Below are 27,174 nucleotides of genomic sequence, written 5' to 3'. Positions count from 1 at the left end.
CTTGGTCTGTCGGCAGCTTTTATCGGCCCGTGTATGGCCACCTTTACAATAAACCAAGATTTCTCTATCTTAGGGGTCAGGCCCTATCTGTGTAGACCCCTGTCTTTTACCTACTATTAAACTAAAAATATCTATTTTAATCAGAAATATATAGTTTATTAGATTAGATTTTTGTGCTTTAGACAACCCACCACAGATATTCTATTTTAATAGAATAACGTATTATTGTTTATCCTGTATCATTACAGTTCCCACAATGCCCTAATCTATCTCTTTAGCATGTGTTTTGAGTCGGCTAATATACTTTACCTCATTTGGCTGCCCCCTGTGGCTAGTTTGAATGATTAAGGTATGTTAAGCATTTACTAGAATAACAGATATGATTCAGTAGGTATGCGGTATCATGATAGTATTTTAAAAAAGGGTTGAAATGAGAAGCTCATAAAATATATCATTATATTCATTTTGAATGTCATTATATTAATGTTTTGTTGTTGTTGGTGCCTAGTTAGAAGTGGATGCAGCTAACATTTAGCATGTATAAATAGGTGCATGTTTATTAAGGACCAGTACCACATAATGTTAAGATTTGAAGGTGACAACTACTAGGGATGTAGCGAACGTCGGAAAAAAAGTTCGCGAACATATTCGCGAACTTGCGCAAAAACGCGAGCGGTTCGCGAACGGTTCGCGAACCCCATAGACTTCAATGGGAAGGCGAACTTTAACATCTAGAAAAGACATTTCTGGCCAGAAAAATGATTTTAAAGTTGTTTAAAGGGTGCAACGACCTGGACAGTGGCATGCCAGAGGGGGATCAAGGGCAAAAATGTATCTGAAAAATCTGCCTGTGTGTGCTTGGAAGAGATAGTGTAGGGGGAGAGCTGTTAGTGATTTCAGGGACAGATGATAGTAAGTTTGCTGGCTAGTAATCTGCTTGATACTGCTCTGTATTGGAGGGACAGAAGTCTGCAGGGATTTGAGGGACATTTTAGCTTAGGTAGCTTTGCTGGCTAGTAATCTACTGTTCTCTTTAAACAACTGCCATACGTTGACCTTGTAGGCATTGTTTGCCCAGTTTTTTTGGACGCAGCCACTGAAGCACAGTTGCCATAAAAAATATGCCATATAAATGCTGAAAATAGTCATTTTTCGCCATACGTTGACCTTGTAGACATTGTTTGCCCAGTTTTTTTGGACGCAGCCACTGAAGCACAGTTGCCAGAAAAATATGCCATATAAATGCTGAAAATAGTAATTTTTCGCCATACGTTGACCTTGTAGACATTGTTTGCCCAGTTTTTTTGGTTGCAGCCACTGAAGCACAGTTGCCAGAAAAAATATGCCACATAAATGCTGAAAATAGTCATTTTTTGCCATATACGTTGAGTCAACGTATGGCAAAAAATGACTATTTTCAGCATTTATATGGCATATTTTTTCTGGCCTCTGTGCTTCAGTGGCTGTGGCCAAAAAAACTGGGCAAACAATGCCTACAAGGTCAACGGCGTTGACCTTGTAGGCATTGTTTGCCCAGTTTTTTTGGCCACAGCCACTGAAGCACAGAGGCCAGAAAAAATATGCCATATAAATGCTGAAAATAGTCATTTTTTTGGTCGCAGCCACTGAAGCACAGTTGCCAGAAAAATTATGCCATATAAATGCTGAAAATATAAATTTTTTTGGTTGCAGCCACTGAAGCACAGAGGCCAGAAAAATTATGCCATATAAATGCAGAAAATATGCATTTTTTTGGTCGCAGCCACTGAAGCACAGTTGACAGAAAAATTATGCCATATAAATGCTGAAAATATAAATTTTTTTGGTTGCAGCCACTGAAGCACAGAGGCCAGAAAAATTATGCCATATAAATGCAGAAAATATGCATTTTTTTGGTCGCAGCCACTGAAGCACAGTTGCCAGAAAAATTATGCCATATAAATGCTGAAAATAGTAATTTTTTTGGTTGCAGCCACTGAAGCACAGAGGCCAGAAAAATTATGCCATATAAATGCAGAAAATATGCATTTTTTTGGTCGCAGCCACTGAAGCACAGTTGACAGAAAAATTATGCCATATAAATGCTGAAAATAGGCATTTTTTTGGTCGCAGCCACTGAAGCACAGAGGCCAGAAAAAATTAAACCAGTAGGGTTTGCACCCTAGTTTGTAACGGTGGCGGAGGGAGGAGGAGGACGCTAAAGGACAGCTGTGTGTGGAGTCATGAGGCTTGAAGAGAAGGACAGCTGCATAGAAGTCAGAACAAGTCTTCCGGCGTGCAGTAACCCTCCGAGATCCACCCCTCATTCATTTTAATAAAGGTCAGGTAATCGACACTTTTGTGACCTAGGCGAGTTCTCTTCTCAGTTACAATCCCTCCTGCTGCACTGAAGGTCCTTTCTGAGAGCACACTTGAGGCTGGGCAAGACAAGAGGTTCATGGCAAATTGTGACAGCTCTGGCCACAGATCAAGCCTGCGCACCCAGTAGTCCAGGGGTTCATCGCTCCTCAGAGTGTCGATATCTGCAGTTAATGCCAGGTAGTCCGCTACCTGCCGGTCGAGGCGTTCTTTGAGGGTGGATCCAGAAGGGTTGTGGCGCTGCCTTGGACAGAAAAACATTTGCATGTCTGACGTTACAGACTGGCCAAAGGGCTTTGTCCTTGCAGGTGTGCTCGTGGCAGGATTACTGGCACCTCTGCCCCTGGAATGTTGATGAGTTCCTGAAGTGACATCACCCTTAAAAGCATTGTACAACATGTTTTGCAGGCTGGTTTGTAAATGCCGCATCTTTTCGGACTTGTGGTATGTTGGTAACATTTCTGACACTTTATGCTTGTACCGAGGGTCTAGTAGCGTTGCGACCCAGTACAGGTCCTTCTCCTTAAGCCTCTTGATACGGGGGTCCTTCAACAGGCATGACAGCATGAAAGACCCCATTCTCACAAGGTTGGATGCAGAACTATCCATCTCCGCTTCCTCATTATCAAGGACTGCATCATCCACGGTCTCCTCCCCCCAGCCACGTACAAGACCAGGGGTCCCCAAAAGGTCACCACTAGCCCCCTGGGAAGCCTGCTCCTGTTGGTCCTCCTCCTCCTCCTCCACAAAGCCACCTTCCTCCTCTGACTCCACTTCTGGCACCTCTCCCTGCGTTGCAGCATGTGCCTGGGTTCGTTCTGGTGATTCCGACCAGAAATCGTGCGCTTCCAGCTCCTCGTCACGCTGGTCTACAGCCTCATCTGTCACTCGTCGCACGGCACGCTCCAGGAATAAAGCGAAGGGTATTAGGTCGCTGATGGTGCCTTCGGTGCGACTGACCATATTTGTCACCTCTTCAAAAGGTCGCATGAGCCTGCAGGCATCGCGCATAAGCACCCAGTAACGGGGGAAAAAAATCCCCAGCTGTGCAGATCCAGTCCTACCACCCAGTTCAAAAAGGTACTCGTTGACGGCCCTTTGTTGTTGCAGCAGACGTTCCAACATAAGGAGCGTTGAATTCCAGCGAGTCTGGCTGTCAGAAATCAAACGCCTGACTGGCATGTTGTAGCGCTGCTGAATGTCAGCAAGGCGTGCCATGGCTGTGTAGGAACGTCTGAAATGGGCCGACACCTTTCTGGACTGGGTGAGAACGTCCTGGAATCCTGGGTACTTGGAGACAAAACGTTGGACTATTAAATTTAACACATGTGCCATGCAGGGCACATGTGTTAAATTGCCTAGTCTCAACGCTGCCAACAGATTGCTTCCATTGTCACACACCACTTTTCCGATCTGCAGTTGGTGTGGGGTCAGCCACCGATCGGCCTGTGACTGCAGAGATGACAGGAGTACAGATCCGGTATGGTTTTTGCTTTCCAGGCACGTCATCCCCAAGACAGCGTGACAACGGCGTACCTGGCACGTCGAATAGCCTAGGGGGAGCTGGGGGTGCACAGGTGTGGAGGAGGAGAAGGAGGACCCAGCAGCAGAGTAAGAAGAAGAAGAAGACGAGGTAGAGAGCGATGGAGGAGTAGAGGTGGTGACAGAACCGCGTGCAATCCGTGGCGGTGACACCAACTCCACTGTTGTTGTTGAGCTACCCATTCCCTGCTTCCCAGCCATTACCAAGTTCACCCAGTGGGCAGTGTAGGTGACATACCTGCCCTGACCATGCTTGGAGGACCATGCGTCAGTAGTCATATGGACCTTTGGCCCAACACTAAGTGACAGAGATGCGGTAACTTGGCTCTGCACATGTTGGTACAGGTGTGGTATTCCCTTTTTAGAAAAAAAATTTCGGCTGGGTACCTTCCACTGCGGTGTCCCAATTGCTACAAATTTGCGGAAGGCCTCAGAGTCCACCGGCTGGTATGGTAAAAGCTGGCGGGCTAAGAGTGCAGACAAGCCAGCTGTCAGACGCCGGGCAAGGGGGTGACAGTCAGACATTGGCTTCTTACGCTCAAACATGGCCTTCACAGAAACTTGGCTGGTGGCAGATGACTGGGAATGGGAACAGGTGGTCAAGGTGGAAGGCGGAGTGGAGGGTGGTTCAGACGGGTCAAGGAGAGCAGAGGTAGAGCAGTAAGATGCTGGACCAGAAGGAGTGTGGCTTTTAGTTTGCCTGTTGCCTTTGAGGTGTTGCTCCCAAAGTGCTTTGTGCTTGCCGCTCATGTGCCTTCGCATAGAAGTTGTACCTATGTGGCTGTTGGGCTTACCAAGGCTCAGTTTCTGACTGCACTCATTGCAAATTACAATGCTTTTGTCAGAGGCACACACATTAAAAAAATCCCACACTGCTGACTTTTTGGAAGTGTGCGATCTGGCGGTAACAGTAGAAGTTGGCGGAGTTGGCGGTATTGGCGGCAATGGCGGGTGCGTTGGCCGGCTGAACACAGGTGCCGATACATGTTGTTGCCCTACTGATCCCTGCGGGCTGTCCTCCCTGCTTCTTCTAAGTCTTATTCTCCTACTGCCTCTCTGACTCTCCGTCTCTCCATCTGAACTACCCTCCTCTTGCTCTCTTCTACTAGGCACCCACAAAACATCAATCTCCTCATCATCATTCTCCTCAGATGCATCAATTTCTTCTGACACATCACAGAAGGAAGCAGCAGCGGGGACCTCCTCCTCATCACTCATTATGTCCATCTCTATCGTGTTCTCTGCCAGAATTAAATCTGGTGTAAGGTCCTCATCTCCTTCATCTTCTTCTGGCAATAATGGTTGCGCATTACTCAGTTCAAGAAACTCATGGGAAAATAACTCCTCTGACCCCAGTGAAGAAGGGGCACCGGTGGTGGAGGAAGTGTTACGTGGGGTGGCCATAGCAGTGGAGGATGAGGAGGATGTTGTGGTAAAGTTAGAAACGGTAGAGGATGGGGTGTGCTGTGTAAGCCAGTCAACTACCTCTTCAGCATTTTGGGAGTTCAGGGTCATTGGCTTTTTAAAACTGGGCAATTTGCTAGGGCCACAGGATTGCATAGCAGCACGGCCCCTAGCACGGCCTCTGCGTGGCGGCCTGCCTTTGCCTGGCATTATTTTTAAAAAAACAACAACAACAACAAAAACTCAGTTGGTTTTTCTGGAAACGATAATACACACAGCTAGATGGCGGGTTGAAGAAAACACTGTGCAAATAATGCCTACAAGGTCAACGTATACACTACTACAGCGGTGGATACGGATTACGTAAAATATATGAATGCTGCTTGAAAAAAAGTAACTCAAGTGGTTTTTCTAGAGACGATAATATTATCAATATTTAGACAAAATGTGAACAAGCTCACACAGCTCGATGGCGGGTTGAAGAAAACAGTGTGCAAATAATGCCTACAAGGTCAACGTATACACTACTACAGCGGTGGATACGGATTACGTAAAATATATGAATGCTGCTTGAAAAAAAGTAACTCAAGTGGTTTTTCTAGAGACGATAATATTATCAATATTTAGACAAAATGTGAACAAGCTCACACAGCTCGATGGCGGGTTGAAGAAAACACTGTGCAAATAATGCCTACAAGGTCAACGTATACACTACTACAGCGGTGGATACGGATTACGTAAAATATATGAATGCTGCTTGAAAAAAAGTAACTCAAGTGGTTTTTCTAGAGACGATAATATTATCAATATTTAGACAAAATGTGAACAAGGTCACACAGCTCGATGGCGGGTTGAAGAAAACAGTGTGCAAATAATGCCTACAAGGTCAACGTATACACTACTACAGCGGTGGATACGGATTACGTAAAATATATTATGGCTGCTTGAAAAAAGTGACTCCGGTGTTTTTTCTGGAGACGGTAATATTATGGATATTTAGACAGAATGTGAACAAGGTCACACAGCTCGATGGCGGGTTGAAGAAAACAGTGTGCAAATAATGCCTACAAGGCCAACGTATACACTACTACAGCGGTGGATACGGATTACGTAAAATATATGAATGCTGCTTGAAAAAAAGTAACTCAAGTGGTTTTTCTAGAGACGATAATATTATCAATATTTAGACAAAATGTGAACAAGCTCACACAGCTCGATGGCGGGTTGAAGAAAACACTGTGCAAATAATGCCTACAAGGTCAACGTATACACTACTACAGCGGTGGATACGGATTACGTAAAATATATGAATGCTGCTTGAAAAAAAGTAACTCAAGTGGTTTTTCTAGAGACGATAATATTATCAATATTTAGACAAAATGTGAACAAGCTCACACAGCTCGATGGCGGGTTGAAGAAAACAGTGTGCAAATAATGCCTACAAGGTCAACGTATACACTACTACAGCGGTGGATACGGATTACGTAAAATATATGAATGCTGCTTGAAAAAAAGTAACTCAAGTGGTTTTTCTAGAGACGATAATATTATCAATATTTAGACAAAATGTGAACAAGCTCACACAGCTCGATGGCGGGTTGAAGAAAACACTGTGCAAATAATGCCTACAAGGTCAACGTATACACTACTACAGCGGTGGATACGGATTACGTAAAATATATGAATGCTGCTTGAAAAAAAGTAACTCAAGTGGTTTTTCTAGAGACGATAATATTATCAATATTTAGACAAAATGTGAACAAGGTCACACAGCTCGATGGCGGGTTGAAGAAAACAGTGTGCAAATAATGCCTACAAGGTCAACGTATACACTACTACAGCGGTGGATACGGATTACGTAAAATATATTATGGCTGCTTGAAAAAAGTGACTCCGGTGTTTTTTCTGGAGACGGTAATATTATGGATATTTAGACAGAATGTGAACAAGGTCACACAGCTCGATGGCGGGTTGAAGAAAACAGTGTGCAAATAATGCCTACAAGGCCAACGTATACACTACTACAGCGGTGGATACGGATTACGTAAAATATATGAATGCTGCTTGAAAAAAGTGACTCCGGTGTTTTTTCTGGAGACGGTAATATTATGGATATTTAGACAGAATGTGAACAAGGTCACACAGCTCGATGGCGGGTTGAAGAAAACAGTGTGCAAATAATGCCTACAAGGCCAACGTATACACTACTACAGCGGTGGATACGGATTACGTAAAATATATGAATGCTGCTTGAAAAAAGTGACTCCGGTGTTTTTTCTGGAGACGGTAATATTATGGATATTTAGACAGAATGGGAACAAGGTCACACAGCTCGATGGCGGGTTGAAGAAAACAGTGTGCAAATAATGCCTACAAGGCCAACGTATACACTACTACAGCGGTGGATACGGATTACGTAAAATATATTATGGCTGCTTGAAAAAAGTGACTCCGGTGTTTTTTCTGGAGACGGTAATATTATGGATATTTAGACAGAATGTGAACAAGGTCACACAGCTCGATGGCGGGTTGAAGAAAACAGTGTGCAAATAATGCCTACAAGGCCAACGTATACACTACTACAGCGGTGGATACGGATTACGTAAAATATATGAATGCTGCTTGAAAAAAGTGACTCCGGTGTTTTTTCTGGAGACGGTAATATTATGGATATTTAGACAGAATGGGAACAAGGTCACACAGCTCGATGGCGGGTTGAAGAAAACAGTGTGCAAATAATGCCTACAAGGCCAACGTATACACTACTACAGCGGTGGATACGGATTACGTAAAATATATTATGGCTGCTTGAAAAAAGTGACTCCGGTGTTTTTTCTGGAGACGGTAATATTATGGATATTTAGACAGAATGTGAACAAGGTCACACAGCTCGATGGCGGGTTGAAGAAAACAGTGTGCAAATAATGCCTACAAGGCCAACGTATACACTACTACAGCGGTGGATACGGATTACGTAAAATATATTATGGCTGCTTGAAAAAAGTGACTCCGGTGTTTTTTCTGGAGACGGTAATATTATGGATATTTAGACAGAATGTGAACAAGGTCACACAGCTCGATGGCGGGTTGAAGAAAACAGTGTGCAAATAATGCCTACAGGGCAAATAATGCCTAAAAGGTCAACTTATACACTACTACAGCGGTAGTAAAATAAAAAAAAGTAAAATAAAAAAAAATGAATATTAAAAAAAAAAATTAAAGTTGGTGCTGCTGAACTACTAGGAGCAGCAGATTAGCACACCAGTCCCACTCCCCAACACTGCTAGACTAATAGCACTGGGCTCTTATAGTAGTAGTAGTAGTAGTAGTAGTAAAACAACAAAAAAATAAATAAAAGCAGTCCTTACAAGGACTACTGTTATTGCAGCAGTCAGCAGATGAGATCAGAAGCAGGACAGCTGCCCACTGCAGCTACATACAGAGCACTGCAGTAGAAGGTAGATTACTAGCCAGCAAAGCTACCTAAGCTTAAATGTCCCTCAAACCCCTGCAGACTTCTGTCCCTCCAATAACAGAGCAGTATCAAAACGATTACTAGCCAGCAAACTTTCAACTGTCCCTGAAATCACTAACAGGCAGCAGCTCTCTCCCTACACTATCTCTTCAGCACACACAGGCAGAGTGAAAAAACGCTGCAGGGCTTCGGTTTTTATAGGGAAGGGGAGTGGTCCAGGGGAGAGCTTCCTGATTGGCTGCCATGTACCTGCTGGTCTGGGGTGAGAGGGCAAAAAAAAGCGCCAACAATGGCGAACCCAAAATGGCGAACGTCGCGCGACGTTCGCGAACTTCCGGCGAGCGCGAACACCCGATGTTCGCGCGAACAAGTTCGCCGGCGAACAGTTCGCGACATCTCTAACAACTACCCCATTCATTCTCAAATACAGAAATGTATCATTGAAACCGAAGATGTAAATTGTGCTTCTGATACTTATTATTATTTTGGCCCGGAAATATGACTGTAAATCATTCAGCAGTTCATTCTTTTAGACACAGATACCCTGAGAAAAGAAAGAAGTTCCTTTTTTTCTAAAGGAATATTCTATTGTCCTGATTCTCGATGACAGAAGATAAAGATTGAGGGATTGGCGCCAAAGCTCAAATGACAGCCAGAAGTTATTTTTGTACTTATCTGGATAATGCTCTGTAAGAGAGAGCAATCCTTTTTGGGCTTTCTACCAATTGCACGCATTTTCTATTAGAAGTCACATAGATAAACTGCTAATAGATTCAGATGGCAGTACCTAACTTATAAATTAAGCTGAATTTAACAGAACTGCTCATTCTTAAGACGTGCAATAATTTAGATGTGAATTAGCTTAGGGTTTTCAGTAGATGAGGGTCTTATTGCTTTCAGTCAAGATTCTCTCCTAACAGTTTGTGCCACGGCCATAAAACAGTTGGTTCTGTTTGTATTTGTAACATTCTCTCTGCGTGTCACCTTCCAAATGTGCCCTAGATTGTTTTTCTGTGTGCTTCTTAAGATTTGTCTCTGTGTGTGCTGTGGATTCAGATCACGGGCCTCTTTTTTCATCCAGTTTTTTTTTCTATTTTACCTGATCTCATTGCTTATATTAACTATTTTAATACTAGAATCATGGAAGACAATGACACCTGGATGTTACAGAATGTTCAAATCACATGTGCCCTTAAGGAGAAGAGTGATGCATTAATTCATTTTCAATATAGGCTAACACAATCCAGATAAGTGTATAAAACATGCGCTTGAACCTAGAATAATCAACAATGTACATCCATCTTTTCACCTGCCCCTTATCCTAACTTACATTCAAGCTCCATTACCGGTTAAGTTCTTAATCAGTTTCTCCTATCAAAGATAACCTACCTAAAGAATCACTAATCTGTTATATTTCCATGACTACAAACATTTAAATATTCACCCCCAAGTTTGGTGTAAGTATTCCTTATTAAGATTCCCTTTAGCCCAATTTCTCATGGACAGGCCCTGTTTCTGGACCTTTGTCCCCATGGAGAATTGTCTCCAGGTCATGGACCATCCTCTGAAGACTTTGTGTCTCCATGTTGTGTATTCAGCTTGTATTAGGGAAAATGTACTAATTTAGTAGATCTTTCAACATGTTCTGACTGACTAGGCTCATTATGAGGATGACATGTTACTACATGAAGACCAGAAAAGAAATTGAGAGCACAAAAGCAAAGGAAAAAAAAATATGTGCCTATCATTTTGAGTGGATGTGGTATAAATGTAGAGTGTTGAGAAGGTTGGTGTGGCCTATACAAATATCTGGAATAAATGGAGAGTGTTGATAAGGTTGGTTTGGCCTATACAAATTTCTGTGCAGTGTGCTGTACAACTACTCTAGTCTGTGTGTTTCCAGATTTCAGGTTTTGCTTTCTGCTCTCAATCACATATATTACTTAATTACTCCAATGCATTCCCTTTAGCATACTTTTTGTAGAACTGCTTTTGCAGCAAAAGTCAATTCTGAATAAAGTACTATCCTTCCTTCCTGAAGAATATTTAGACCCTAACTGGCTGGCTCTGCCTAGTAAGGACAGGGCAATGGTACAAGAATCTCCAATATCTGTAGATCACACGCTTTAATTCCAGAAATGCATATTCACTGCCCTCTATTCTAAAGAGACCTAGAAGATAGATTTCTCAGATTGTATAGGAAAACTAAAACAAACTGTATATAGGGAAATCAATTTTAAATAACAGTTAAAGCAAAGTAAGTTATTGTACAGGAAATGGCTTGTAAAAGCTTGGTTGCAGAGAATGGCAGCAATGTGTGGGCTTGCTGGCCATTACCACACTTAAATTCATCCTTAAAGCTCCCCGGTGGCTCTCTCTTTGCTTTTATCTCTGCTCACACTCTGCCCAACAGATGATACTCAATCTCTTTTTGTAAAATGTTAATTTTCATATTTTCCTTATGGCCAGCTGATACTGAACAGGGTGGGCAATGACAATTACATTCTGCAAAAACGAGTAACACGTAACACACAATAAAAAATCCTTCAATTTTAATAAAAGGAGGTTCCATAAAAGGGTAAAAACAACCCTATTGGGTTATCATTTACTTTATTGTTCTAACATTTTCAGCAAAATATACTGATGTGTTATTATGCCTATAAATCTTCATATATTTATATTACCAAAGGACAACATTTTATTATCACTTTGCTAATAATGCAGTGACTTCTATTGGCTAGATTCAAGTGATTTCTTATGATAGCCACACTTCTCAAATATGCCAGTCCCCTAGTTTTAACTCACCAAAAGTTATATACAACATTGAGAATTCTAAATTCATAATTCATCAGTGAAATGTGTCTGTATGGTAAAGAGGCACATACTAAAGCGGATACCCCATTGTCTATTACTGACATTATCCACTAGATTTAAACATGCGGCTGGGATTGTAATTCATAGACCCAAGCAGATACCTAGCATAAAAACACACAATCCTTCACAAAAAAAAATCTATATTGCTGCTGTGTTCAAGCACTTAGCTGTTCAGCCTGTAGCATTCTGTTAAGTGTTATTGTTTAAGTGAAAGCCTCAGGGAATGTTAGAAGTATTTTTTTTTTCAAACAAAGATGACCACAACTTTTTACAGCAATACCCACCCTTGAGGTATTTGTTATAAAAAAGCTGGAGGTTGTATACTCCCCCATAATGCCTTCAATGTCCAATCAGACCCTATCCAGTTCTAGAGCTCTCAACAGACAAATGTAGTAAGGTGAAACTGGTAGCTGGAGTTCTGGAGCTTCAGGACAGCAAAAGAAATCACCAAAGTTACCTCTGACTTCTAAAACTTTTACTGAAAATGACTTTTTTTTATGTGCTACTGCTGCCAAATATCCTAATTCTCTGATTATCAACCAGATTTCCAACTTTTGAAAAAAAGTTTTTCAAAATTTTCGGGGCCTCCGAGTCCTACCCCAGATCCTGCCTGACAGTTAAAAGACCACACAGACATCAGCACTAAAAATAACAAACACAAGTTAGAAAAAGCCATTAATGGTAAGGGCCCCCATAAAAGTTTTTTAAAAATCATGAGTGGTCAGGGACCCCATAAGTTAAAAAAAAATGTTGGTGCCAGGGCCCCCTTTACAAGTTAAAAAAAGCATTGTGGCCCCAGAGAATATTTAAAAAAAAAAATTGGTGGTAGGGGCCTGTAGAGTATTAAAATAATAGATTGGTGGCTAGGGCTTTAAAAGATAAAAACACACATTCGGTGTTCAGTAGAACTGAACTTGTGGCTTCAGGACTTCATCTTTGGCTCCTTTCGTGACTTTCGTCTTTTCGCAGCTTCAGACTTCAAGTTCGGCTCTTTCCGTGACTTCTGGTATTTTAGCGGTTTGGAGACTTCGACTTCGGCTCCTTTCGTGACTTCGGGTTTTTTTGCGGGCTGCAGGATTTCAAGTTCGTCTGTTTTGGTGACTTCTGGTCTTTTCGCGGCTTCGGAACTTCGGCAGTTCTGTTTTTTCATGACTTCGGGAATTTGGCAGTATGGGACTTCGGCTTTTTGGTGGTTCAGGACTTCCAAAGAGGTGGCACGACTTTGGCGCTGCCAAGGGGGGCCCGACTATTTTGAAAAGTACAGCACAGCCGGGCCCCCCTTTAGGCCTGGTACAGGAGTACCCCCTGTGCCCCCCTGATAGCGGCCCTGCATGTTTGGCTCCCCTACTGCACACATATTCTTTTGGCCCCCTCGAAAGCCTCCAGACCTCGTCACTGAGCAAAGGAACGTCAGCAGCTAGAGGACTACAGGGTGGACATTCCTGCCCAAAATGCAACTCCCAAAAATTAAACATTTTAGGGGCGTCTTTAGAGACACTGGAGAAAAACATTACCGGTTGCCCATAGCAACCAATCAGATCTTTCCTTTTGTTTTCTAAGTTGTAAGTGACTGTTCAAATATAATTGCTTATAGGTTGCTGTGAGCAATATCACAACATTTCAGGGAATGTAACACTTGCCATTTTGGCTAGATAAAGGAATGTTTACTGTGTAATTTTTAGATGGCACCCAGAATGCTGAAAACTTTGTTTACCTTTCTCTGCTTCAACACCGTATGTAAATGTAGTTTTCAACCTTTCAGAATTATAATGCAAGAGTGTAAATTATATATACGAATTATGTAACATGTATAAAAGTAAAACAAGCACATAGAGGCTTAATCAGCCATCACCAGCTACCTGTTATTATTAAGGTCCCAAATATACAGAATGAGATTTAATCGCCACAAGTACTCCTGTTAATCAAGCAAGAAACATCTTAGATAACTTTAAAAATAACTGCTGGAAGAATATTGTTTAGTGTTCAATCCAAGTTAATTTTATTACAATATTATGTTCATTGCACATTTTCTTACAGAATATTCGCCTTTAATTATAAGCAGAGACCTGAATGTCCTTGAAAGCACTGTCAAATATGGAAGTAAAGCAACAATTTAAATGAAACAAATGTGTTAGCAATGCACTCAGAGGGTTACAGGAAAAAAAAACTTTTTTTATGCTATTCCAAAATGAGTGAGGATTGCCAATAATAGATAAATTAGTGATCTAAACGTTGTGTGGAAAACTCCTTGCCAACACATTGCTGAGACGCACAAGAAAGATGTGAAATTACTTTAATGAAATGCCTCATTACTTTTTGTACAGGGAGCAGGAAGTTTCTCATATAACAATCGTTTTCATTTTCAGATTTTTCTTGGCCTATGATACAGTGCAAATGAAATCACTTTAGGATATTTTGCATGAAGTTATTAGAAATAAAGGAATGCAATGAATGTCCTACATATGAACATTTTTCATCTTTAAAGTTAGGTTTTCATCTAAATGCCACAATCCACAGATCTGTAAAAAAAAAGATGCAACACCAGAGTGGAGTCCAATAGCTGGAACACAGGCTGGATCACTATAGATGGTAGCACTGGCATTTAGCCTAGGGGAGCAGAAGAGTATTTACCAAGACTTTGTATCGCACCTAGGGTAAGGTTTTCAAGCTGTTCTGAGATGATGGCTGGCAAAGTAATGGATTTAAGGCAGCCTGGCTGATATTTGTGATGAATTACTACTTGCTATTTTTATTATTCTTGGAACTAGAATGACTCTTGTAACCAAAAACCTGTGCCCCAGGGGCTAAACAATTGGTTTCAGGTATGTTTTGGTGTTTGAAGAGCTACTAGATGTAACCCTTACCTGATGGTATGGGACTCCGCAGTGGTATTGAGAAAGACTGGGTACCTGGTCCTAGCGCAGTGCCTCCACCTAATGGGATCTGGGAATGCACCTATGGGTGGCCCCATTAGGAACAGTAATAATTCACACACAGTATTTGGTAAACTAAATAACTGTTTATCTAAAATAAAGGTAAAAGGACAACTATTACAAACAGCACTCCTAGCAGGTAGCAATAGGGGCCTCACTAACTAACTAGGGCCAGCACAATCTATCTCTAAGAATCGCAAAGTCCTTTGATGTCATTTCAAACAAATAAAGTCTATAAAATCTTTGAGCACTCCTTTAATAGAAATGATGACAATACTCACTTCAGAGTCTCTTAGGATACTTTGTAAGAAATCTTCAGGCACGTCAAACACTTATGGACACGCAGTGCAATTCCAGCCCCTTTGGATATTCAGATGGGAATCCCCTGCAAATACTGATTCCTCCAATCCAGACTCCTCTCATACTCTCTATCTCTCCAGATACAGTATCTGCTTTACCTGTGCCATCCTGATCCAAAATGATAGCTTTTGGTAGGGCCTCACCACAAAATGGATCTTTCTGCCAGGCTCTGCTGCTTCCTCTTCCTGCCGGCCACTCCCCGGCTGCTGGGTAACTTTCTGCAGCCCTGAGATCACTGTGCAGCTTGTTGCTAGTAACAGCTTACAGCACACAGACACAGGCTCTGTGCCTGCCCCATTACAGGGAACTGCTGCAGAAGTGCAGGGATTCTGTACTACTTCCCTACATAGACATATCTGTTAGTGGCAATGTAGGGAAAGTATTCCAACAGGGAAAATGTAATAAGTAGATAAAAATTAACGTAATCGCAGGACACATGTTCAGTGTGCTCTGGCAGCTGTTGAGACGCTAAGCTTAAGGCTAGTTGCAATGTATTATGCAGAAAATAAGGTTTGCCTGTCATAAAAGCTGGGCTGGGCAACCGGGTTTATAATGTGACATTTATATTATATATATTCATTACGGTATATTGAGCATTGATCCTTAAACTCAGTAAGTGACAGCAGCAAAGAGCATGTGCAGTGAATCAGCAGAAAAGAAGATGGGGAGCTACTGGGGCATCTTTGGAGGCACATACAGTTTTTTTACTGCTAAAGGGCTGTGATACAGAAAACCAAAACATAATGTGAAACATTTCTGGCCTACTTCTTTGGTTAAGCTGTAGTTCTCCTCTAAGAAATATGCAGTAATGTATGACTTTATGAAGGTCAGATTTTGCCAGGAAGTTGAACAATGGTGTTGCAGTACATACACTTTTTTGTAAGGTCTGCTAGAGCACAGTTTGAATATACTAACTGGCTTAAGTGCCATGCACAATAAATTGTTTTTTAATTGTTTATGCTGTTATTATTAAATGTGAAGAATCTTAAATACCTAAGTAGGTATTGAAAGCAATGTTTGTTTGCTCATAACACAAAACTACACAGAATTTTTTATAGGATATACCATCTACTGTACCTACAGAAATTTAGACTAGATCTAGTGATGCAAACTGCCAAAGGCAGGCAAAGTAATGTGATTCTTTTCAGGCAATGGCCTATACCTGTCAGGGATACCTGACAGATTAATCAATAATGACGTTGGAAGTCTGAAGGATCTTGACCCAGCAAGAAATTGTCCTACAGGTATATTAAAACCCTAGATAAAGTGAAATAGTAAGGTACGATAGGAAATGTAAAACATTTCTCTTCTTTTTCAGGTTAGAAAGATTTTTTTTCTGACTAGACTAGACTGTATTAGAATTATTCATAATTGAGCCAGTGGTATAACAAGAACGCACCAGGCCCCCCTGCCAAAAAAATGTTAGGGGGGCTAGTCAGAGACTGCCCGCATCCGTAACCCCCCCCCCCCCCGATGCATGCTTGCACAAAAGCAACAATTTTAAGAAGTAGAGTGGTGGGGAGGGGGGGTTAATTCTATAGAGCAGTGATCCCCAACCAGTAGCTCACGAGCAACATGTTACTCACCAACCCCTTGGATGTTGCTCCCAGTAGCCTCAAAGCAGATGCTTATTTTTTAATTCCTGGTTTAGAGGCAAGTTTTGGTTGCATAAAAACCAAATGTACTGCCCAACAGAGCCTCCTGTAGGCTACCATTCCATATAGGGGCTACCAAACAGCCCCATGGACATTTTCATGCTTGTATTGCTCTCGAACTGTTTTTTACATTTAAATGTGGCTCACGAGTAAAAAAGGTTGGGGACCTCTGCTTTAGAGTAAGTTGACCCTGCTGTCTGGGCCCCCTTTTCCCCAAGCCTCCCTCCAAAGGGAACTGCACTCTCTATAGTTACACCACTGACTGGGGCAGATACGCTGTGATGCAAATTTTAAGAATATATAAAATGCCCATGCAACTTTTTCTGTAATACATTTGGTATGATTCAAAGGTGTCCTTTGAGATAAGTCATTTTACCTTCATTTAGTAGATAATTGGAGAAAGATTAAAATGTTTTTGCACTGGGATCAAATAAGTAATCTGCTTATACCCTTTATACCAACTTCCCTTAAACCCCAGTGTCCACTAACCTCTGGATCTACAATATCTTGATATGTTGCTGTAGGTCCAGCTCTTTGCCCAGTTTTGCATTATAGCAATTTTACCTACAAAAAAAGGAGTTGTCTGTGACATATTCATAGGGTCCATGTTAGTTATATAGGATAAATCATTAATATAATTCCTAGCAACAGCATGTACTGTATACAGTTCAGGTATGGGACCCATTATCTGTAAACCCGTAATCCAGAAAGCTCTGAATTACAGAAAGAAAGTCTCCTATAGAATCCATTGTATGCATATAATCCAAACATTAAAAAAAAAATCCTTTTTCTCTGTAATAATAAAAAAGTACCTTATACTTGATCTAAACCAAGATATAATTAATCCTTATTGAAGGCAAAACCAGCCTATTGGGTTTATTAAATGTTTACATGATTTTCTAGTAGACTTAAGGTATGAAGATCCAAATTACGTTCCGTTATCTGGAAAACCCCAGGTCCCAAAAATTCTGGATAACAGGTCCCATACCTGCATATGGAAACACTGAACTGATGCAAAGTCTATGGATTCTCTATCAGCTTGTACTCAACAGCATAGTGGGGGTATATTTTGGCAGACTATTGGACTGAAAATGGTCAAGATGTATAGATGCAGATATTAATTTGAACAAAATGAGGCCAGTATTTGTTTTTGTTAAATATTTTATATTCTATATCACAAGGGCTTCCACAAATTTTACAGAATATCACTGATGCAGATACTAGAAGGCTTTTAGTATTTAGATTACAGTCCTACAGTCTAAGGAGGTATTAATATTTTGTAAATAGCTTCAGGATATACATTGCTTTAAAAATGGTATTTAACTGAGTAAGTGGCCCCCTATAGTTTGATAGAACCTTGTTAAATGGAATGTATTTGAATATATTAAGAGTATGTACTATCAAATTCGAAAATTAGACTTTATCAAAATCTTTAAATTAGTTACTAAACCTTACTGAGAAATTCTTTCTCACTAATAAAAGTACCGTATCACAAGAAATAGCAGCACAGCTGTTTTGGCATTGATGCCCGAGATACAATGCACAGCTATCTGTGGATTGAAAAAACAAACTGCTTTAAGAATATTTTAAGACAGAAATTCTAACTGGCACGATAAAAATGATCAAATACAAATTCCTTGTGGGAAAAGAATTAGGACCCTTGAGACTTCTGCAATATTCCTAGATGGCGGTGTCCTTAAAGGGGAGCTATTGCAAAAAATGAAACTTTAATATGAGCTTCATTATACTGAAATAAGAAACTTTCTAAATGTAATTAGTTAAAACTACGGTACAATTTCAAAATAGTGACACTTCTCAGGTTTTAGCATAATTTAATTCTTCATCAAAATATGCCTATACTGTAAGTCCTTTAGACCATTTTCCCCAATGTGACCTCTTTGTATGTAAATTGGACATAGGTCCCTTCTCCTTTAAGAGAGTGTCGGACTTCAACACTTTCTTATGGGCAGCATCGGACTGGACATGGGGGGGGCCCACCGGGTTACTAACCTCCACCCATGCGCGAACGTCACTGCGAGCGTGAGTGAACATATGCTAAGGCATACCTCCCAACTGTCCCTTTTTCAGAGGGACAGTCCCTCTTTTGACAGCTCAACCCGCAGTCCCTCATTTGTACTGGAAAGTCCATATTTTCTCTGCACTGAACAGCCAGAAAAAGAAACAAAGTTCTCACTTAATTGGCTTTTAGCAGAGAGCCCAGAACAGCTAACAGGTGCAAATAAGATACTTTGTAACAATTTTGAGACACAAAAACACAGTTTAGGTAAGGAGAAATATTTTCAAACTTTCATAACCTGCCAAATTTTGTAAAACGAACATGGTAATTAGTGGGTGTGGCCACATAAAGGGGTGTGGTCAAAAAAATTGCTGCGGAAAAAAAAATTTCGTCCCTCTTTTTACTTCCAAAATGTTGGGAGGTATGGCTAAGAGCACCGCAATTAATTTTATTTGGGGGTCCCAGAGATCTGGGGAGGGGTGCTGGGCCGACAGAGGCCCATGAGGGCCGGGGCCCACCAGGTTTTTTCCCGGTGTCCCTCCGGCCCAGTCCGACGCTGCTTATGGTCCCTTGGGGCTTGTCAATCAGACCTGCAAGGCTGAAGTTAAATGCTTGACTGACAGAAAGGATCTGGCAGCACAGTTAAGGGTTTATACTAAGTGAGCCACACAGGGTCAGGGTTTACAGCCTCTTTATCACAGTGCTTCTGCTTTCTTTTATGTTCAGGTATGTGACAAAACTCCGCTCCTCCACCTCACTGCAAAACCCCTCTTCTGCACCACTCTGTGCTGCTGATTTTTTTAAATGGTGCTTTTAACATATTCTGCCTTACTTGACTATGTGTGGACCTTGTCTGTCTGCCTTCCCTGCACAAACAGAAAGATCTGTGCCAGGACTGCTTGCAAGATTAACCTTTTAACCTCCAGAGCTGGAGATCTTTAGTGCAGGAAAAGTCAACCTGCAGGAAAGGGACACACATATATATATATTCTTTTAAAGGAAAGTCCAAAAAGTCAAACGTGGGAATGTAATAAAAGTCGGTAACTAAAAAAACTATTCGCAATGCGAAAAGTTATGCCTTTGCGCAAACAAATTTCGCTTTGTTCAAATTTAATATAGCTTTTGCAAACACGGAAACTGTTTAGCGACCACTTCCGACAGTGGAAGACCGTTAGCGAATGTTATCGTTTGTGCCAATGCGCAGTCAATGTAATAAAACTTCTTACTGAAAAAGTCATTATGTTTGCTCCAAAAGATTACGACACCTTCAAGCACTTCTTAAGAGTCCGCAATTACAATTCGCAATGCAATAACAGTTTAAGGAGCAATATTACATTGCGAGATGTGGATTTTTATTATTATTGGTGCGAATTGTTTTGCTCTTTGCGACTTTAATTACATTCCCCCGTAAGTGTTTTAAAGTAATGAAAATCTCATTTACTGTTGCCCTGCACTGGTAAAACTGATGTGTTTGCTTCAGTAACAATACTATAGTTCATATAAACAAACTGTGTAGCAATGGCAAAAATAGAAAAAAGGCTATATGGCACAGGTTAAAGGGGAACTCCAAAATGTGACAAAGAGGCCCACATAACACAGAAACCCCTATTACCATCACAGTTACCTGTTTCTTCAAAGAGTATGAATAAATGCCATTTTCAATGCTAAATCCAGTTGTTTAACAGTTCTTCTCTTTCTGCATCATTTGAAATCCTGGCAGGGAAGGAGGGATGAAAAAACTGATGATACAACTTCTCCACAGCTTACAGACAGCATCCAGGAACTACATAACCCACAATGCATTGTTCCATTCCTTATTCCATGTTCCATTCCTTATTGAAATCACGTGTGCAGGGAATTGTAGGGTTTGGAGGATGCAGTCTAAGGACAGCTGGCTGCTGATAAAAAGTAACAGTAGTCAGCCAGCTCAGCAAGTAGTCAGAGAGTTTAGAAGGAGAGCAACGGGCTAGGCTTAGGGAACTGTTCCAAACCATTCAAAATCATGAAAAATCTGCAATTTTTTTAACTGATGTATATTGCAAAGTTGCTTTACATTGTGTTTACTTTTCAAAAAGCCTAAGTTATGTTTGTGTGGCGTTCCCCTTTAAATAGTGGATAACAGATAACACCATTATGTTCTACAGAGCTTATCTGCTATCTGCTGTGTAACCTTTTCTCCTTTGAATAGCTGCCCCATTGCTAAACAGCAGCAGCAGCAGTATAAGTGTTCCTGTTTGCAAATACAGCAGTTTTACCAGTGCAGTGCAACACTGCATAATATTTTTATACTTTAAAACTTTAAAACAATTTTATTTTTTGAGGCTACTGTTCCTTTAAGAGGGTTAAATGAGTTAAAACCACCATCTGAAAAATTGTTGCGTGAGTCAAAAAAAAAATCACACGTAAATTTTTTTTGCATTTTCTTGAATTTTTTTGCAGTTTCACGAATTATTCAGCGAAGTGAAACGGGGCAGATAGTCTTATCACTAGTTCATATTTAAAACATGTAAATACAAAAAGTTCTCCGCACTGTCTTAGGCTAATAAGAATGAATAAATCCTCCTTCGGATTACGGCTATCCTGACATCAATCCTTTTGTATCATATAGTAAGAGGAGAGCACTCAATAAACAGCAATATGCTGTAGTTGTGTTTATTTAAGACTACTCAGATAAAGACATGTTTCGGGTCTTACGTACCCTTTCTCCAGATAGTTTGCTAGAAGAGTTAGTTAGTAAGGTCTTTACTGCCACCCTGTTAGTAGTGTTTCTTGTATTAGTTGCCCTTTCTTCTTTTTAGATAATAAGTTATTTAGTTCACCAAAGTCTGTGTGTATTATTATTGTTCCTACTGGCGCATTCCCGGAAGGCACTAATAACAGTTACCAGTCTCTCCCAATACCACTGCAGAGTGACTCAGGTTTGTCCCGTACCCTCAGGTGAGCACCACATATGACGCAAATTCACTAAGATTCGTAGTTGCGCCAGGCGTAACTTCGCCGCACTTCGCCACACTTCGCCAGGCGTAGTTTCGCCAGCGCTTCGCAAATTAACTAAAATCTGATGTTGCGCTCAGGGGTAGCGTAAGGTTGCGAAGTTGCGCTAGCGTTGATTCGCTAAGTAAAGCGAAGTTACGCTATCGAAGGCTAATTTGCATACGGCGCCAAATTCAAATTTCAATGGAGGAATACGTATCAGCACTACAAATGGCTAGAAAAGCTTCAAAACATCAAATAAAAATTGTATTTTGCCCTACGATGTGCCCACTGTCTAGGTAAGTTGCCATGAGTCAGGAGATGTAGGGGGGAAGGAGGGGAGCCCCAAAAAAAATTTCGATCTTTTTCAGCCTATCACCCATAATGTAGAAAACACGCCAGCGTTTTTTGGGACTTAGAAAAAATTTTGACTTTTTTTGAAGCAATCCCTATCTACTCTATTGCGCTTCGCCAGGTCTGAGGTGGCGAAGGAAGTCTAGCGTAAAAGGTAGCGTTCAGTACACTGCGCGCGTTAGTGAATTTGCATAGTTATGTCGCTAGCGAAACTTCGCCAGGCGTAAGGGTGCGAAGTAACACTAGCGAAACTACGCCAGCGTTCGTTAGTGAATTTGCGCAGTAACGAAAATGCCAAACGCTAGCAAAGTAATGCTAGCGTTCGGCGCTTCGGCGCTTAGTGAATTTGCCCCATGGAGTGTAACACTGACAGAAGGGGTGTTGATATAATGATTTATTATCCCCTCTAAAAGCTTTCCTACCCAATATGAACAAACAGAATCCTATATATACTTACCTGAAAATAGGATACTTTTTTGAATAATAGTGTCACATAAACAATGTGCCGATCTTGCTGTTCAAAGCAAGCAACTATCACAAAATCATGGAAGATCACATAAAGGGACAACCAGAGAACTAAGCTCTCCCCAGGATACTAAAACATCTTTATCTGGCATTTTAGTAAGAATAGAGACAGTTCAGAAGCATAGCCATTTATGAACAACTACAGGAACCGGAATAGTTAAAGAAAAATTGAGACTTTGTGGCTTGGGCACAAGAATAAAGACCTCCTAGAAATGACCCCACAAAATGCACAACCAAGAAGAAGAATGTTGGGGGCAAATCTACTAAAGTGGCTAACGCTATCGAAAATTCGTCAGCGTGACGTCATTTTGCCACTTCGCCGATTTGCTAACGGGTGCTGCCGTAAATTCGCTAGCGAAGTGGACCTACTTTACTTCGGCACCTCAGACCAGGCGAAGTGCAATAGAGTAGATAGGGATGGTTGCAACTTCGAACCGCTGATCATAACATTGCTATCGCAACTTCGCAAACGATCGGTAGCTTGTGCGCCTGGCGAAGTCAGCGCTGGCGCAACTTCGGAGGTAAGTAAATTTGCCCCTATGTTGGCACCTGGATACACTAAAGGAATGCCACATGACATGACATTGTCCTTGGTGCATGTTCTCATGGCACAGGCTTGTTCAGATGTTTTCACATTGCCATTCATAATGTGCTTTCACTCTATAGAATGGTTTTGCAGTAAGTGAACACTCTAGACTGTTTTACATTCTTTTTAAAAGAATCCTGCTGACGTTAGATGTATCTATTGTCACATTGTACAAATGGCGCTATAATCTATTATTATTTCCTTTCTGTAGAAGAGAGCTGATACTGTTATTATAGGATCACTAAATGAAAATGTATTTTTGAAATAATAATAGACCTTGCTGGGGCTTAACAAGCAGCCCACACAAGGACACCACTTATCACTGTTTCAACTCTTTTCCTATTGATTTATTACAAATTATTAGAAAAGGGATAATAAGGTTCCCATTACTATTATTCAACAGCAGTTTATAAAAAAAAAGAGGTTGGCCACTACTCTAGGGCTCAAAGTGAAATGAAACAGAATCAGCCCTGTTTTGGCTGAGTAGCTATTTCCATAATACTATCTTGCCAGGCACCAATATGATAACCATTGATGTATGTCCATGTGTAATTTTAATTGATGATCCCTGGAGGGAATTGAATACATTATTTTGTGTGCTCACTAGAATAATTAATCCTTAATTTTCAGAGATGTGCTAGTCAATGATACCCTTTAGGTGTGTAAAACAATAGCAATACAATGGAATGCTGATTAAAAGCTCTTACTTACAGTAATAATATGTTTAGTGACTCCATTTATTGACAATAGGTTATAGGAAACACGCTGCTGAAATACATTTTCTCCTATATGACTGAGAATTTTGCAATATTTAGTGATATAAACCCAACATTTAAAAAACAATAAAGTCGTTTCTAATGAAAGCAGTACCTGCCTGGCCATTTATATTTTCTTCACTTCTTGTTCTCATTCTTCAGACAATGTAGCTGAAGCCCTGGAGATAAACCAGCTTCTGATACATTGTTTGAAGAGTCAGAACCAGAAGCTGCATTTATATTTTCAAATAATTGTAAAAATACTGACAATGTTTAATGAACGTTTATTGGAAAGCCACTGAGAATTAAATTTGTTATGATGCAAAACACAGTTTACGGGAGGAGATTGTCTTTAATATATTCCAAATTGCACATGCTATTTTTTGTCCGTCAAATGATCTTTTCATTGTTTCTTACTAAAAGTACAACATTAGCACAGCAAGAAAAACTGTCAGAGAAGGCCCAAATATAAACAACTTATGATATATACAACATAAGGATTAGCATTTAGCAAAGTATGGTGTACAGGTAGGGGATCTGTTATCCATAAAGCTCCGAATTACAGGAAGGCCATCTCCCATAGACTCCACTTTATCAAAATAATTCCAGTTTTTAATAATTATTTCCTTTTTCTGTGTAATAATAAAACAGTACATTGTATTTGATCCAAACTGATATAAAGATATAATGAATCCTTATTGGTGACAAAACAACCCCATTGGGTTTATTTTATGTTCAAATTACTTAGTAGACTTTATTTAGTAGACTTAGGGGCAGATTTATCAAGGGTCGAATTTCGAAGTACAAAAAACGTTGAAATTCGACCATCGAATTAAAAAACTTCAAATTCGAATATCGAATTCGAAGTTTTTTCAACAAATTTGGCAATCCAGCGGTCGAATAAAAATAGATTTTTACTTTGAATCGAAGTTGAAGTAAATTCAAAGTCGTAGTATCCTATTCGATGGTCGAAGTATCCAAAAAATTACTTCAAATTCATCTATCTATTTATCTATCTATATCTATCTATCTATCTATCTATCTATCTATCTATCTATCTATCTATCTATCTATCTATCTATCTATCATCTTTACCATTCTTAATCCAATAAGGATAAATTATGTCTTAGTTTGGATCAAGTACAAGCATCTATCTATCTATCTATCTATCTATCTATCTATCTATCTATCTATCTATCTATTATCTATCATCTATCTATCTATCTATCTATCTATCTATTATCTATCTATCTATCTATCTATCTATCTATCTATCTATCTATCTATCTATCTATCCATCTATCATCTATCTATCTATCTATCTATCTATCTTTCTATCTATCTATATCAAGACATGCTGCAGTATATTTGGGTGATGTTCTTAATCCAATAAGGATAAATTATGTCTTAGTTTGGATCAAGTACAAGCATCTATCTATCTATCTATCTATCTATCTATCTATCTATCTATCTATCTATCTATCTATCTATCTATCTATCTATTATCTATCTATCTATCTATCTATCTATCTTTCTATCTATCTATATCAAGACATGCTGCAGTATATTTGGGTAATGTATAAGGATAAATATGGATTAATTAATTATGTCTTAGTTTGGATCAAGTACAAGCATCTATCTATCTATCTATCTATCTATCTATTATCTATCATCTATCTATCTATCTATTATCTATCTATCTATCTATCTATCTATCTATCTATCTATCCATCTATCCATCTATCCATCTATCCATCTATCCATCTATCATCTATCATCTATCATCTATCATCTATCATCTATCATCTATCATCTATCATCTATCATCTATCATCTATCATCTATCATCTATCATCTATCTATCTATCTATCTATCTATCTATCTATCCATCTATCATCTATCTATCTATCTATCTATCTATCTATCTATCTATCTATCTTTCTATCTATCTATATCAAGACATGCTGCAGTATATTTGGGTGATGTACAGTATATCTGTTTTAGCCTATGAAATTTGATTGAAAAACCTGTTCTGTACTGCATAGGGCCACAGCTGCTAGTTACTAAATATCATCAGCAGTCAGACATAGCCAGTGGATGTACATAAAGGCTTTTAATACAGTGATCTTCAGTTAGGGAGAAACCCCAAGGACAAAGGTGCATTTTAATCAAATAATAATAAGTTAATCCACTTTGTCACAAACCTAAATGTTAGATTGGAATTTTAAATAGAGGCACCCAGTGCAGGTAATTCTTTCTTCTGGGATCTTGATGTAACACGATTGTGTCTGACAGAGATATCTTACTTACACCTCTGAGTTGTGTCTGACTCAATCCAACTGATTGTATGCTGGGGTTTATATGAACATTACTGGCATGTGACGCAAAAAGCCTTCTCCGTTTTTTACAATGATACGACCATACCAGGCTATAAGTGTGTGTGTTACATGGTAACATAGTGATTTAGTTGAAGGTTTATATAACAGATTTATAAAATGAAAGCTGGATACACCTATAAAAGTCTGGTGCATGAAACACAAATTCAGCTTTTCTTGGCCACTCCATCTTGACAACACTCAGTAGCCATGATGTTCCATCCAAATGAGAAAGTAGAAAATACATATGTTATCATGGTATACATTGCTGCATTCAATGCAGAAGGAGCCCCCGCAACAGCAGAGTAATGGGGTTGGAGTAGCAAAAAATGGGAGATTCTTGAGCCAATAATTAAAGGTAGAGGTTGTGCATGGGGGCACTTTCTACGGGGAACAAGGCCATGAATCAGAGATTGATGCGAGCTGTAAGTTCAACTGGAAAAGATATTCACTTTTCCAAACTAAATTACAACCTTTCCAAAACATGGCACAAATACATACAGGGTCTAATAAACACACACACTCTTTTTTTCTTCTGCCCATGCTAAAGGGAGTGCGTCCTTATGGCAAGCCTTCAAAAAGCTTCATTGTAAGGTATTCTGCTTCAAGTTAAAGCATACATTGACTCAGTTACAACGTGGCTGCAATGTTACTGATGCCCCTATACAGAGTTGCATTTTTGCCCAATGCATATTGTGCAACCTGGCCCATCTAGATGGTGCTCTCATACACTTCTTGTACAATGTGCCCTGCATGTGCTAGGTGCATAGTTTAACTAATACGGTTAATAACTGAAATGCCATTTATGATTAATGCCACCACTTAATGAAAAGACATCAACTGTTTCCTTAATCATTAGGTGCTCCTTAGTCAATAACTCCTATTTTATATAACCATGGGGAGTTGGAGCACCAGATAAATCCTTAAAAGGGCAATATGGCCCCTTGGTCAACATAACAAGGGGCTGAATATACTTTCAGCTATTGT

The sequence above is a fragment of the Xenopus laevis genome, chromosome 4S (genome assembly GCF_017654675.1).
Source record: "Xenopus laevis strain J_2021 chromosome 4S, Xenopus_laevis_v10.1, whole genome shotgun sequence".
Lineage (NCBI taxonomy): Eukaryota > Metazoa > Chordata > Amphibia > Anura > Pipidae > Xenopus > Xenopus laevis.
This window is presented reverse-complemented; position numbering follows the sequence as displayed.